The sequence below is a fragment of the Ovis canadensis genome, chromosome 9 (assembly GCF_042477335.2).
Source record: "Ovis canadensis isolate MfBH-ARS-UI-01 breed Bighorn chromosome 9, ARS-UI_OviCan_v2, whole genome shotgun sequence".
In the NCBI taxonomy this organism is placed as follows: Eukaryota; Metazoa; Chordata; class Mammalia; order Artiodactyla; family Bovidae; genus Ovis; species Ovis canadensis.
This window is the reverse complement of record NC_091253.1, coordinates 93,025,411-93,039,986: the sequence shown is the minus strand read 5'-3', so window position 1 is coordinate 93,039,986 and position 14,576 is coordinate 93,025,411. Positions and strand designations below refer to the sequence as shown.

Here is a 14,576-nt window from a genome sequence, read left to right as displayed (position 1 = left end):
TAGAGTCTGGTCTGTGCTCCACAACAAGGCAAGCCCGCGCACCACGACTAGAGAAGAGCCCGCACAGCAACAAGACCCAGCACAGCCGAAACTAAACATAAAATCATTTTAAAGATCAAAAATCAAAGAAGTTACAAGACATTGTCCAAGATCACACTGTCTGGCTAACTTCACACCTATACTCTCATTCATATCTTAGTCTCTCTGAAAGCACGAACATCCTTACGAATAAGACGCCTAGTGTCACTGAGTCGGTTACGTATCTTGCTAAAATTTAAAAAAGCTTTGCTTTTCACTCCATGGCGGCGCTTCCTCTTCAGACGCTAACACGTGTCTGCCTTCTCAGAGGACCATCAGCCTCGGAGATCTGGCTCCTACCACACAACTATTTCTCTATTGTACCCTCTCCTCGTTCACTCTCTGAACTTCACCCCCCTAGTTTCTTAGGTTTTAATCGAGCTAAGTGTGATGGGTTGAAGAGTGCCCCTTGCCTCAAAATTCATGTTGGAGTCCTGACTCCTAAGTACCTCAGAATGTGATCTGACTTGGAGACTCAAGTCTTCACAGAGGTAATGCGGTTAGAATGAAGTTGTCAGGGTAGGCCTGCTCCAATATGACTGGTGTCCTCATCAAAAGGGGGAACTTGGCCACAGAGACACACAGAGAGGAAAGACAATATGAAGGGCCACAGGGAAAGACAAGCCAAGGGGAGAGGCCGCAGACCTGTTATGGTCCTCAGGAGTCAGCCCCGCAGATGCCTTGATTTTGGACTTCAAGCTTCTAGAGCTGTGAGACAATAGATTTCTGTTGCTTGAGCCACTGTATCTGTGGTACTTTATTATAGCATCCCTGCCAAACTACTACCTCAAGGGGCCCTAGTTTTGACTGACAAAGGCAGTGTCATCTTAGGACAGAGGTGGCCTCAGATGGGCCCTCATCCAGTAACGATATAGGCAGTTGCCACTGCATCCCAGGGGCTCCACTCCAAACTGATTGAATCTCCTGCTGGGCTCCAGTGACTCCAAGAGGTATTTTTAGACTCTCCTGTCGTATCCCCATTTATCTGAGTGAGGACAAGGAATTTCTAGGTCCCAGGCCTCAAAACCTGCAAGTAAATCAATACACAAGCATTGATTTTTTTTTCCCCCTCTTACAAAAAGCTAAGTGATAGGCAAACCTTAAATCAAGTCAGCCGTACTCATCCTTTTTGTTTAAAGAAAGAAAAGTTAAGGGCTTTGAATTAAAGTAATTCACCACACTCTAAGGCTGAACCATGCATTTCCAAAGAACAGTGAAGGTACAGCAGGAGAGGGCTGCAAAATTTGCTCTCCAATATCATAGGTGATGTGGCCAAGGAAAGAGTTGTGACTAGAATTCATAACACCGTCAGGACCAAATAATAGAGCCAAATATTCTGTGTGCCATTTAACTCACCTCTGCGTTGTATATTGCTAAGAGCAGCATAAATTGGACAGCAAGGCCAGATATGAATAAAAATCCTATTAAAAGCTTGCTCACATTGTTCATCAAGTAATGTTCAGATCAATCATGCCCATCTTTGTGGTCTTCTTCCTCACAAATCTCAGGCACTCATTACATCATTTAAGGTTTAGAAAAAATCGCAGGAGGATCCAACCAATTTGCATTCTTGGCAAATTAAGGACCCAATTAAAGCAGCTAGTAGTAAGCTAGAAACAAACAGGAAGGTATAAAATCTGGGCTGCTGCCGTCCACTTCAGGCTGATTAGAGAGGAGGAAGGAAGGTTCAGAGAAGGAAGAGGAAGGGTAGTTTGCCCTCTCCCCCCCAATGCACACATAAAGGCAGGCACTTTGTTCTCTCACTGACTTTTGCAGTAGAAATATGCCCATCTTTCAGCATACGAAAATCTGGATTCACACGTATGCAAAATTGAGGGTGATTTCTTACTTAATCAGTAGGTGAATAATTGGTTATACAGTCTTATAAGAGGGTAGAGGGCTCCTCTTAAAATATGTTGAATTTCTCTGATTGACTTAAATACAAATTTTAAACCTAATTATTAAAGAAAGTAATAATGCATTCTAAGGACTATTTCAGGAAGTATGTTCATATTTACTTCCACCCAGCACGCCCCTCAGAGTGAGCTAGGGAAGGGACAGCTGGGGTGAGGAGGTCAGAGGGAAGGGAGGCCCTCGCATGGGGTCACAGATGGCGACCCACCCCCATGGTACTTGGACGACTTGAGCAGATAGGCAGTAAGGACGACCATGTTGAGTTCGCTAAGGTGTTTAGGTTTCCACCTCAGAAACCTGAGGCAGAGATAGGACTTCTTTCCTCCATGTCTAGCACAACAACATCACAAGGGTCTTTTCTAGCCTAAAAGGAGGACTGTTGTCATTGTGTAGTTGCTCAGTGGTGTCTGACTCTTGTGACCCCATGGACTGTAGCCCACTAGGCTCCTCTGTCCATGGAATTCTCCAGGCAAGAAGACTGGAGTGGGTTGCCATTTCCTTCTCCAGGGGATCTCCCCAGCCCAGGGATCAAACCTGGGTCTGCTATGCTGCAGGCGGTCTCCTGCATTGCAGGCTGATTCTTTACTGACTGAGCCACCAAAAGGAGAGTAGAAATCAATATTCTCAAAAGAGCAGCTTAATGATTTTTGGCAAAGAGTTTCTTCATGCTTTATACATTTCTTTGCGTATTAAGAAGTGCAGAGGTGAATACTTTGTCAAGATAATACATTCTGGCCTTAGAAATTCAATATGAGGTAAATCTAAATTAGATCCCATCCCATATGATTTAAGGGCTTCCCTGGTGGATAGACAGTAAAGAATCTGCCTGCATTGCAGGAGACCCAGGTTCGATCCCTGGGTCAGGAAGAAGGGAATGGCAACCCACTCCAGTATTCTCGCCTGGAGAATTCCAAGGACAGAGGAGCCTGGCAGGCTGCAGTCCATAGGGTCGAAGAGTCGGACATGACTGAGTGACTAACACCTTAACTTTCACGTATGGTTTAAACACTGAGATTTAAAACAAAACAGAAGATTTGCTACAATACTAGCTCACGTATGAGGTGACCTTCAGGGAAGGGCTCTAAAAACAAATATGTGCAGTCCTCCTCAGGTGTAGCAGGCTAACTTTCTGATTCTGCAATTAAGTCCTAATTGACAACTGGGATGGGCAAGAGAGTAAGGGGGAAATAAATTTAATTCTATCTTCTTAAAGGGTGATATACCACTATGAAAACTCACTCATGAATTGGTTTTTTATAATTGAAACCTTTAAAAAGAAAAAAAAAGCTAGCATTTAGTGAACATTTACTAGGTTATGTACTTTGGATGACTTATTTCATTTAGTTTCACAACGTTCCCATAAGACAGGACCTGTTGTCATCCTACAGGGCAGAACAGCTCAGCGAGGTTGAAGAAGGAGCATCAGTCTGATCGCAGAGACCGAGCATGCAACCCTCTGCGTGAGGAAGACGTGCTCATGCTGAGTTTAACATTCCTTAAGGGCACAAGTCTACCCTTCCGATTTCTCTGCCTCTCACTCAGAAACACAAGCCCTATGCTTTAAAATAATTAAAATGCAGTAAGAAATCATTGATTCAGAATATCATGGATGAGAGAATTCAATGTCAGTCTTACAGAATATTAAGACAAATTAGGTTTTATTTGTGTCACAAACACAATAACCATGGACAGCTTGGTCTGTTACACATGCAGAAGTGAAAAGCTCATCTTGAGTGTACAAGAGTTTAAACCTCAACCATTGGGTATCTGCTTTTGCTAACTTAACATTTCTTATACCTAGATAAACATTCTTGTTTGTTCTCACAAGTAAAAATAGGTAGATTGATATTCCCCTAACAAACTTCAGTACCTCTTTTCTTGTTTAATCACTGAGGAGAACACAGAACAACTAGCCCCTGCTAAATTCGACACCAGGGATTTCTGAAGGAATACAACTTTATGCCAACAAATAAACCTGTATGTCTCTACCCGTGTAAACTAACAGCCATAAAGACACTTGTCAGCCCTCAGAGAAAGGAGCACAACAGTGCTCAGCTTTCCTCCTGACCAGAGTCACCTCTCTTGACCGGGAAGAAAAGGGGGAGCCCACTCTCCTTTCCAGAGAGTTCCTTTGACAAAGGAACAGGAAGTTGAGTTGTTGTCGGGGTATATTTTGCCTTTTATAAAAGAAGAGAGGAGGTACTGGAAATGCAATCTTCATCGTGAACGACAGCAATGACTTTTCCCAGGGGACATTTTAGCAAGTCTCAAAGGATACCACACTCCCTTCTCACCAAAGATATATGTGAAACATCAGATGTGCTTTAAAATGCTTCATTAAAAAAGAAGCAAAACTCAAGTGTTTTCTCGTTATCTCATATTTTGGGACCCCCACTTCTTTGGCAAAGCATTAGTTTCCCCCTTGCATAATGGTAGATGCAATTACTGCAACATTTCTGTTGGTTTCTTTCCCTAGAGATCGAAAGAGCAACTTCTCAGTCTGACCTGCATCACCTACTTGAAAGGTAGAGTCAACATCTTTTCTCATGGAAAGTAGAGTTAATTAACATTCATTAAACGTCTATTGGGTGCCAAACAGTGTACTGAGTTCTTGACGTGCTGATCTAATTTTTAACTTATTCTCACAACTTCTTGGTGAGGCAGGCATCTCCATTCTTTAGGTGAGAAATTTAAGGTACAGGGAGCTTAAGCAATCTGCTCCGTGTCCCTTGGCTGGTAAATGATGAAACTGGCCTAACCCATCTGCCCAACCCTGAAGACTCATAAACTACATACTCTATAGTCCATGATAAACCTTCACTCAGCAAGACTCATTTCATTTCCTGGTGAGGGCTGAATGCCATCCATTTTCCCTGTCATCGAAACATATGCTTTCTTCTTCTTTCAAATTATTCTGCTCTTGCTATCTGAGTTTTTGAAGAAACAGAAAGACGAGAAAATGTTAGAGAATGCATTGCCCGTCTGCTGCTTGGCGTCTGCCAGCCCAGAGGGCATCTGTTTCAAAGTCACTCACAATGAAGGAAAAGCTGGGACAGAGACAGGGACTGGACCTTTGAAGACACTGACAAGCTGTACATGTCTTGACATCTCAAAATAATCACTCGTTAGCTGATATTACATCCACCGATGTGGCCGAAAGAAGGACCAGAATCTGACGATACACGCACCAACCTTGCTTTCCCAATTGGGAAGGCACATCTGTCTCTCTGTTTTCAATTCCTATTCCACTACTTTTAACAAAGGACTTTTTTCCCCTCCTATGCATTTCCCTTTCTCTGCTCTGTCCCAGGCAGTCCTATGAATCCTAAACTGAATTTCACTCTCTGAGAAGTAAATAAAATGCACAGTTTTTCAAGACCGCCTCTGAGAAATGACACATTGTGAAAATGAGATTCTGGCCCTGATTTCTAGAGTATGAGAGTCCCAGGGATTCTCAGGGCTGGGCACTTTTTTATATTTTAATTGCAAAGAATGGGTGTAATCCACATGTAAACATCCAAAGCATTATTCTTTCCTTTAATTCTACTCCCAAGCTTGATTTAACCCAAACCACTTCATGAAATGGATTTATAGAAGATATAGACTAATCAAAAGAACCTGCAAAAGAAATTATGCTCCAGAAGCATAACTTATTACACTAGGAATAAACTTTCCCTCCCAGCAAATGCTACCCAGCACCCCTCAAGGAATGCTTTTATCCATCAACTTAAGTAAGCCCCTTCGCCATCTATTTTGCTCTCCTTAAAGAAATACATTATCAGCATAGTTAAGACATACCAAAGCTTACCTCTCTGTAAGTAACAAAAATGGTGGTTAAAGGTTATTTTCTTCCATTCAGCTGCTGGGACCCTTGCTGGCACTGGAGTATCTTCCCCAGAGGCCACACCCAGTGCACAGCTCTGCTTCCCCAGCCTCTCCCTTCCCCTTCAGTCAAACATTAACCATTGACTGGTTTTATTGATTTTCATCAGATGTCATAAATGGAATCGTAACCCAGGAAAGAAATGCATTTATACCAAAAGCAGTTCATTCACATCTAACACATCTCAGAACAAGTTTCTGAATTTCAGAATGTAGGTTAAATAAAATAGAAGACAAGAGGAAGTTAGCATGGAAAAACTTTCTGTGTATTCAGCTGTCTGTGGAGTGTGAGTTCCCTAACATCTTTTAGTTTCCTCCATAATTTGCTCTCCCAACCCTTGTGCATTTAGTTGCTCAGTCCTGTTCAACTCTTGGTGACTCCGTGGACTGTAGCCCCCCAGGCTCCTCTGTCCATGGGATTTCCCAGGCAAGAATACTGGAGGGGGTTGCCATTTCCTTCTCCAGGGGACCTTCCTGACTCAAGCATTGAACTCGCATCTCCTGTGTCTCCTGCATCGTAGGTAAATTCTTTACCCAGTGAGCCAGAGAGGAAGTCCTCTTTCCCACCACTTGGCACAGAAGAATAATTGACAGATATTTGTATAGATTCCATCTTAAACACAGACAAGTACAGGGTGTCATGTCTGAGCAGTGACTCGGTTCACTGATAACCAGGCACAAGAGACAGGGGAAATGATCCAGACGGTCAACCCCGCGTGCAATCTGACAGCACCCGCTTCTGAAGCCCAAGGGTCCTCTTCAAAGTCTGCACGAAGCAGCCAGCAGTAGCCTTCCCCCAAAACACAAATCAAGTCCTTTTTCTCACCTCTCTGAGGATGGACTTACTAAGAACAAGTTACCACTCAAGTTTTTCCACTCAAAATGAAGTTTCCAATTAATCAATAAAAGCCTATGGCCCAGATTTCTAAAGTCAAGGGCTCTTTTTGACGGATTCCTCATTCCCACCCCTCAGTCACTCTGGAAACCTACACTAAAGATGTGAATCAAGGTTGCTTTTGTGTCAAATGTGATGGTCATTCTGATACTCATTTCTGGGCTTCTCCTGAGCTGCACTGTGTTCTCCACCTGTCTCTAGCACTCATCCAGCACAGTCAAAGCACAAGAGCATAGCCACTGTCTAGACAGGCTTCTGCCTTCTCGATCCCCTTGAGAAGACTAAGCCTCACTTGTCTTGGGGACCCTGAAGTGAAATCACCTGGTTGTGGGCCAGCGGTCAGCATGCTCGGTAGACCGGCAGGCCCAGCAAGGATCCTTCTTCCTTTGTTTCACAACATAGCTACATCTAGAAAAATGAGGTCAGTGAGGCTAAGCAACTCTCACATTCTTAACACCTCTGCCCTCCCGTGAACCAGATCAAATGACCTTGCTCCACAAGATCAAAGAACTTTCACTTGCATGTTTTACTTCCTGAATCAATGACAAGAATCTCAAGGTGTTGCTCCGAGTTTGCTTCTTCTTCAAACACTTGCAGTACTTTTTAATAATGTATGCAAAAAGTACATTTAAATCTATAAGCTTTTCTTCAAAAGAATGTGTATATATGTACCACTTTTAATCACTGATTCTTAGCGATGATCAAAATTATAGAATCAGGACTCCAGCCTTGGTCTGTCTGATTCAAAGCCTAACCTATTCACCACCACAGCTGTTGAATTTGCCAGTTTGTTTTTCTTCGGGTTCCATTTAGGAAGAAATCCATTTGTGTGACCCCATTCCTGATGGGAGATAGCCCGGTTCCTAAAGTGGGCTTCCCTTTATATATTTTATGTTCTGGGTTTCTAGTTTCTCAAGTCAGAGAATTAGATTGATTAAACTCTAAAAAGGCCAAAACCACCCATCAGAGAAATTAACAGGTATTCACATCTCTGTATTATAAAGGCGTCTCCTGTGCTCTCCATGATAATAGGTTAGCACAGTTTTCAGAGCTGTGTGTTCACCATTCATACCTTAAATTTAAATTTATAAGTTATAAAATTATCTGGGTTTACAATTTTAGATTAAAATTATCTGGATTTATAATTCTAAATTAAATTCTGCCCTGTGTTTCAGGGTAAACACCTTCGCATTTTAGGAACCCATTCTTATGTAAAAATGAGGCATTTCCAGTTCAGTAGTTTAACACTGACAGTAATAATAAGGAAATTTTAATTGATAAAGATTACTAATTATTTTTATCAGAGCAAAGTAGATATAAATTGTTTATATGATGGAAACAAGTGAACAATTGGAAAAGTTAGGATAAATACTTCTGCCTAACAGCTTCATAGTATTAGAACATATTAACATTTAATATTAATAGTGTTTTAACCATTCCTCCAACATTAGCCATAGACAATATATAAGCAATGTTTGATCTATGGACTGTGCTAGTTAGCTAGTTAACAAGGAATAAAGTTTGGATAGCCTCCTAGACAAAAGCTTGATGAAAATTTGAAATGATTCTTAAATTTCAAAGAATGTTACATTTCTAATATTCTTATTAGATAAGCTCAAAGTAAATTTATGAATACTAAGTTTTTCCATTTTTCATTCACTTGCACTTTAACTTGGACTTTATTTGCGTTACATTTTATGTATTTTAAGAACTTTTTATCATGCATCTATCAACATAGAACTTCATCTAATAGGAGCTATATAATACATATATAATAATACTTTTAATTACTTAAAACATGTCTTACTCATGTTACTGATGGCAGAAACTGTCTTCCATTAGAACTGAATAAATTCTTATTATTTTATTTATTTAATTTTTGACCAAGCCGTGCAGTTTGCAGGATCTTAGTTCCCAGACCACTGAACCTGGGCCCTCAGCGGTGGGAGTGCAATGGCCCAACCACTAGCCCACCAGGAAATTCTCAGTAAATACTTTTCAGAATTAAACTCTTTTGAGTTATTTAATTCAATAACTCCTAATAGTCGGGATTACATGCAGGCCCAACCAAGGCTAATGGGAACCCAGATAAGTAAATGATTTTGGATCCTCTCAAGGCTATATTTTACATCTTTTATTCCACATTTATTTAGTGGAATGACATGAAATTAATTTTCTGCTAGTGAATGTTTTAAACCATAGCAGAATTTTCTCTAATTCCTTTCACTGGCCAAGGCAGTGTCCACATTCTGATAAATGTAAGCAACATAGCCCCCACTCTTACACTGCCCTTATTCTTGTCCTTGAGTTTGGGCTTTTTATTGTTTTTCATGTTATTGTTTCAGGCAATTTCCCAAACCAGAACACTCTAAGGAATTACTAAGTGATTTAAGGCTTAGATATGAAAATAAAACACTAATGCCAAGTAAAAAACACTGAACCATACATAATGAAGTTTCAAAATCTTAGCTATGACCTGTGCTCATCCTAAAAATATTCAAAAAAGACAGTTTGAAGCTAATGAAAAGTCTTTTCCCTGTTTTCAATTTTGACAGAAGTAGATCCGGCTTGCAGTTGTCTGTTTCAGGAATATTTTAACTCCGTCTATAGAGGGTTGCTCCAGACGATTGCCTAGCAGGCAATTGGTCCTAATAGGCAATAGGTCCTTAATCTGGCTCCAGTTACCCCTATCAGGAAACTTCTGGAGAACCCTATGACTGGAATGGTTAGTAAGTATCCACATCAGACATAGATTGGACAAATGCTTTCTAGAGCTTTCTAAATATGGGCAGTTTATTAAAACTGGGCCTCCTATGATGAGATCCTGACTCAGGAGGTCACAGATGCATCCCAGGGATCAATATTTTTTTAAAGCCTTCTGGATTCCTGATGCAAGTAATCACATGGACCCTTCTCTGAGAAATACAGCTTGGTGATTCTGTGCTCTATCTGAAAGTAAATATTCTTTAACAAGGTCTGTCCTTGATATTAATTTTCCCCCACCATTTCTGCAGGACCTGTCTCAGACAACACTGCAGTTGAGTTGATGTTATCCATGCAGACTGAATCTGGCAAACACAAAGATGCTTATCTTGCCTCAGACATTTTTTTCACAGTCTACTGAACATTTCATTTGACCTCAAATTTTTTTCTTAATTCCAAGAAGTTGCAATAATCTTGTTGCTTTTCTGAGTCTGATCTCTGTCTCTCTTACCAGATTTCACCAGCATTGGTCTCGGCTCACATCCTGTTCAATGCTCAGACTATTGCATCTTGTTTCCACCTCCAGCATCCCCTGGAAGCTGCGCTCGCAAAGGCGATAACAACCCCATTTGATAATCAGAAACGCTGCACTTTACCAGATCTCTCACAACATGTGACACTATCAGTAGCCTTCCCTGAACTGCCCTTTTCCTTGGTTTATTTGCGAATACTCTGCTCTGATTTCTTTTCTACTTCTCGAGCCAGTCTCTGGCAGTCCCATTTGTAGCCTCACCAGACTCCTTGGGTCAATGCCAGGTTATCTCACCTTGTCACTCACTCTAGGAGGTTGGATCTGTTCCCATCTGTACAGCAAAGTCTCAAGTCTCTCAGTATAGATCCCTCCCCTGGCCTGGGTTTCAGTCTTTTTACACCAACCAATTATTGCCAAAGCTCCCTTTATATGTCCCAAATGCACTACAAACTCAACATATACAAAATTAATCTCACCGCTTCACTCTCTCCCAAACTCAGCCTCTTGGAACACTACCCCTTCATGTTAGCCTTGGTAGTCACCAAGCCTTAGCCAGGGTGCTGTGATTGATTGGTAATTTCTGTCATGGGTACAAATAGGAGGCTGGCAGTGAATATGCCTGGGAATCACCAACCTTGCCTAGGAAGGACTCCATGACTTGGACACGAGGGCTCAGTAAACTCTGGATTGCTTTCTCTACTTATGGGTTTCTCATGGGAAAACAAAACATTGGGATTGCCTCTGAAAATGTTGTCCTTAAGAAGTATTTCCTGGAGAAAAATAGTATTTTCAACACATGGTGATGAAATAACTGCATACCTACATGCAAAGGAATGACATCAGACTCCTATATCATACCATCCAGAAAAATGAACTCAGAGTGGATTAAAGACCTGAAACTAGGGACTCTATAAAACTCTTAGAAGAAAACAGTGGTAAATCTGAATGTCTTTGGATTTGGCAATGGTTTCTTAGACATAACAGCAAAAGCACAAACAACAATAGAAAAACAAATTGGACTTCATCAAAATTAAGAATTTGTGCTTCAAAGAACACTATTAAAAGTGAGGGGCATCTCTGGTGGTCCAGTGGCTAAAGCTCCCACTCCCAGCGCAGGGGGCTCGAGTTCAACCCCTGGTCAGGGAGTCAGATCCCACATGCCACCACTGAGAGTTTGCATGCTGCAACTATAATCAGATTCCACATGCTGCAACATAGACCCAGTGCAGCCAAATAAATAAAAATAATTTTTTTTATATAGTGGAAAGGCCACCCACAGGATGAGAGTAAACCACATATCTGAGAAGGGAACTGTAGCTAGAACACATTAAAAAAAAACTCTTAGAATTCAAAAATAACTAGATTAAAATCCATCAGAAATGGACAAAGGATAAGAACAGATATTATTAAAGAAGGTATTCAAATAGCTAACAAATACATGAAAAGATGGTCAACATCATTAGGCATAAGCATGATGTAAATCAAAACCATAATCAGATACTACTTTATACCTATTAAGATAACTATAACAAAAAGGACATATAACAGCAAGTATTGGAGAAGATATAGAGAAATCAGAATCTTTGTATACTCAGTGGGAATGTAAATGATAAAGTCACTTTGGAAAAAAAAATCTGGAAATTTCCTCAAAAACTTACACCATCTGACCTAGCAATGTCATTCTTAGGTATGTATCTAAGAAAAAAATGACATACGTCCACATAAAAATCGGTGCATGAATGGTCACGGCAGCATTATGCGTAATAACTAAGAGTAAAAGCAACCAAATGTCCACTCAACCAACAAATGGATAAACAAAATGTGGGGTATCCAGGTAATAGGGTATTCTTTAGCCACAAAAAGAAAGGGAGAACTGACATATGCTACAACATAGATGAAGTAAAAGTAGCCAGACAAAAAAGGCCAAACACTGTATGATTCCATTCATGTGAAATGCCCAGGACAGGCAAGTTCATAGAGCTAGAAAGTAGATTCATGGTTGCCTGAGGTCAGGGAGTGGGTCGATGGGGTTAGAAGTTTATGTTAAAGGATATGGGGTTTCTTTTCCTAGTGATGAAAATGTTCTAAAATTCACTGCAGTGACGGTTGCACGATTCTGTAAATATACTAAAAACAACTATTGAGTTCTGTACTTTAAATTGGTAACTTTTATGTACATTCATTTTTATCTCAGTAAAGCTGTTACCAAAAAAAGGAACAGGTAATTCCTGCAGCCAAACTCACCCTGATATGAAATACAAGACACAGGCTTAAACATTTCCAGTTACCTCCAACCAGGAACTTCAAAACAAATTCATTGTGTTCTAGCATCACAGATGATTTGAGGGGTTTTAATCATGTTAGTCTCACCTAAATATATTTGTTTTGCTTATTTTACTTATTATTTGATCTCATCTTCTATGTTTTACTTTTAAAAGTGTCTATAAGAACATTTCCATTCTTGAAAGTTCTCTGCCCCAAGCAAAGAAGGAAGGAAAAGAGGACCAGGTGACCACAGGCCTTTCCGTCTCTCTCCTAGAGCTTCAGGTCAGTCAGTTCAGCACTAGAGAAACTCTTTCAATTCACTGGCCCCCAAAAAGGGAAGTCAATTTTCTTTCGACGTGACCAAATCTAGTAACTCAGAAAACAAAACAGATATTTTTTTCTTTCTTTGGTCTTCCGGCTCAGGGTAATATTAAGCCTAGGGTCATGTACGCACACAGTAATTATGCAGGAGAATTTCTGGAAAAGCTCTGTCATCTTAAGCCTGAAATTCCCCAGTTGCTACAGGAGAAAACCCAGGAATGAAATCTCACACCTGAGATCCACTTTGCTGTTCTTCAGGAGAAGCCTGAAGGAGGAGGACAGAGGGAAGCCACTGGGGAAGGATTCTTGGGGGTCACCAATGAGCACTCAGGTAATGCCAGGTCCCCTCACAAAGCATGGGGGAGGCCCCACAGACCGTCTTTGATTAAACTGTCGGAATCCCACTCACACTGTGCCCCTGTTTCAAACCCTGTGGTCTTGTCGAGTGAGTCCCAGAGGCAAGGCTCCAAAGAGACTATTTTACTCCCATATCTTCCCAGTTCCACTCCTAAGCATGAGAAGCAAGGGGGATTGCCTAGAACCAGCACTATATCCAATCAGATTGATTTACAAGACAGAGGTGGCTGTACCTTCTCCAAGTTACCACTTTATACAAAAGAAAACTAATCACAGTTAACAACACAGGACTTGACTAAAAGTTAACCAAAAACCACCACTCTTTTCTATCCTCTGAGCTTTCTGAAAACAATTAATTTTTAGTACTGAGCTTCTTAACCTTGGCTGCACAGAAGCAAAATGATTCTAATTGGGTTGGTGTTTGATGATCTGACAACAGCCGTTTCTATGTTCTCCTTGGTACCAAAGGCTCAGCTGAGCTTGAGACTCACTGATCCAAGGCCTGCCCTTTGTCAGGCACTTTCCTAACTGGTCTCAGCATAACATCCTCACAACAATGCTGTGAGGTCATTATTTTTATTACTTTGCAAATAAAGAAACCAAGAAAAAAAAAAGAAGATAAAAATCGACTCACCAAGGCTTGAGTCCAGGTGTGAATTTAAAAAAAAAAATATATATATATATATATATCAGAGCACTTCATAGCTACTCAGGGCTGAGAGCCTTTAATAACCCGCAGGGTGCCTCTCCTATGCGGCTCTACTTATCCACCAGGCACCAGAATCAGAGGCAGCTTAGACGCATCAGCTCACAGAACCACAGCCCAAACATCCACACTCCCACCCCAACAACATTCCCACCAGCTGTCCGTTCGCCCCACGTTTTCTGAGAGCTCCTTCCCTGGGAATCCTGCCCCGGCCGCGAAACCTGCCCTGGTGTCATTTCCATTCCCAGATAACACCAACTACTTTACCCCCTAGAGCACATTCCACCCAGATCTCCTCCCCAGCTGGTATCCTCTTAGACATCCCCCTGACCTTTCTCAGCATGGAGTGAGAGCATCACCTGGCCAAATTGGATCCAGTCTCTCTCTCAGCTGGTCTGGAGGAAGTTCACCCTGTCTCAGAGCTAATGAGGAAGTGGTTAGCTTTACTGGAGTTCAGCTCAAACCAGCCCAGCCCAGCAGCCAATATTGTTCAAAGAATTAGACACAAGGCCAGGTGCACTTTGCCCCAGTGGTCAATCAGTTATCCCTGACTTCCTGGGCTTTTTACACGTTGTTCATTGTTTAGCCGCTCAGTCATGTCCGATTCTTTTGCAGCCCCCTGGACTGCAGCAGGCTAGGCTCCTCTGTCCATGGGCATTTCCAGGCAAGAATACAGAATGGGTTGCCACTTCCTTCTCCAGGGGATCTTCCTGACCCAGGGATCCAATCACCATCTCCTGCTTGGCAGGTGGATTCTTTACCGGTGAGCCACCTGGGAAGCCCCTTCCCCCAATAACTGACCATCCTCTCCATTACTGGGTGTTTTGCCATTTGCCTCCCAACCTCACTCAGACCAGGAACCAACAGCAATTAGCCTCATCTACCACAAGCCTGGTGTTGGAGAAGACTCTTGAGAGTCCCTT

The 14,576-nt window shown here is 41.6% G+C and overlaps 1 protein-coding gene across 4 annotated transcripts in view; it reads right to left on the bottom strand.

Annotated features, from left to right (window-relative positions):
• Positions 1-14,145, bottom strand: part of CDH17 (cadherin 17) — an 85,559-nt gene extending 71,414 nt beyond the window's left edge. For 2 of the 4 annotated variants that reach the window (XM_069601173.1, XM_069601170.1), the window contains exon 1: positions 13,985-14,145. The gene's annotated coding sequence lies outside the window, so the exon portion shown is untranslated. The remainder of the gene's footprint in view (positions 1-13,984) is intronic. The other 2 variants (XM_069601171.1, XM_069601174.1) reach the window with 2 other exon arrangements.
• Between the last annotated feature and the right edge of the window lie 431 nt (positions 14,146-14,576).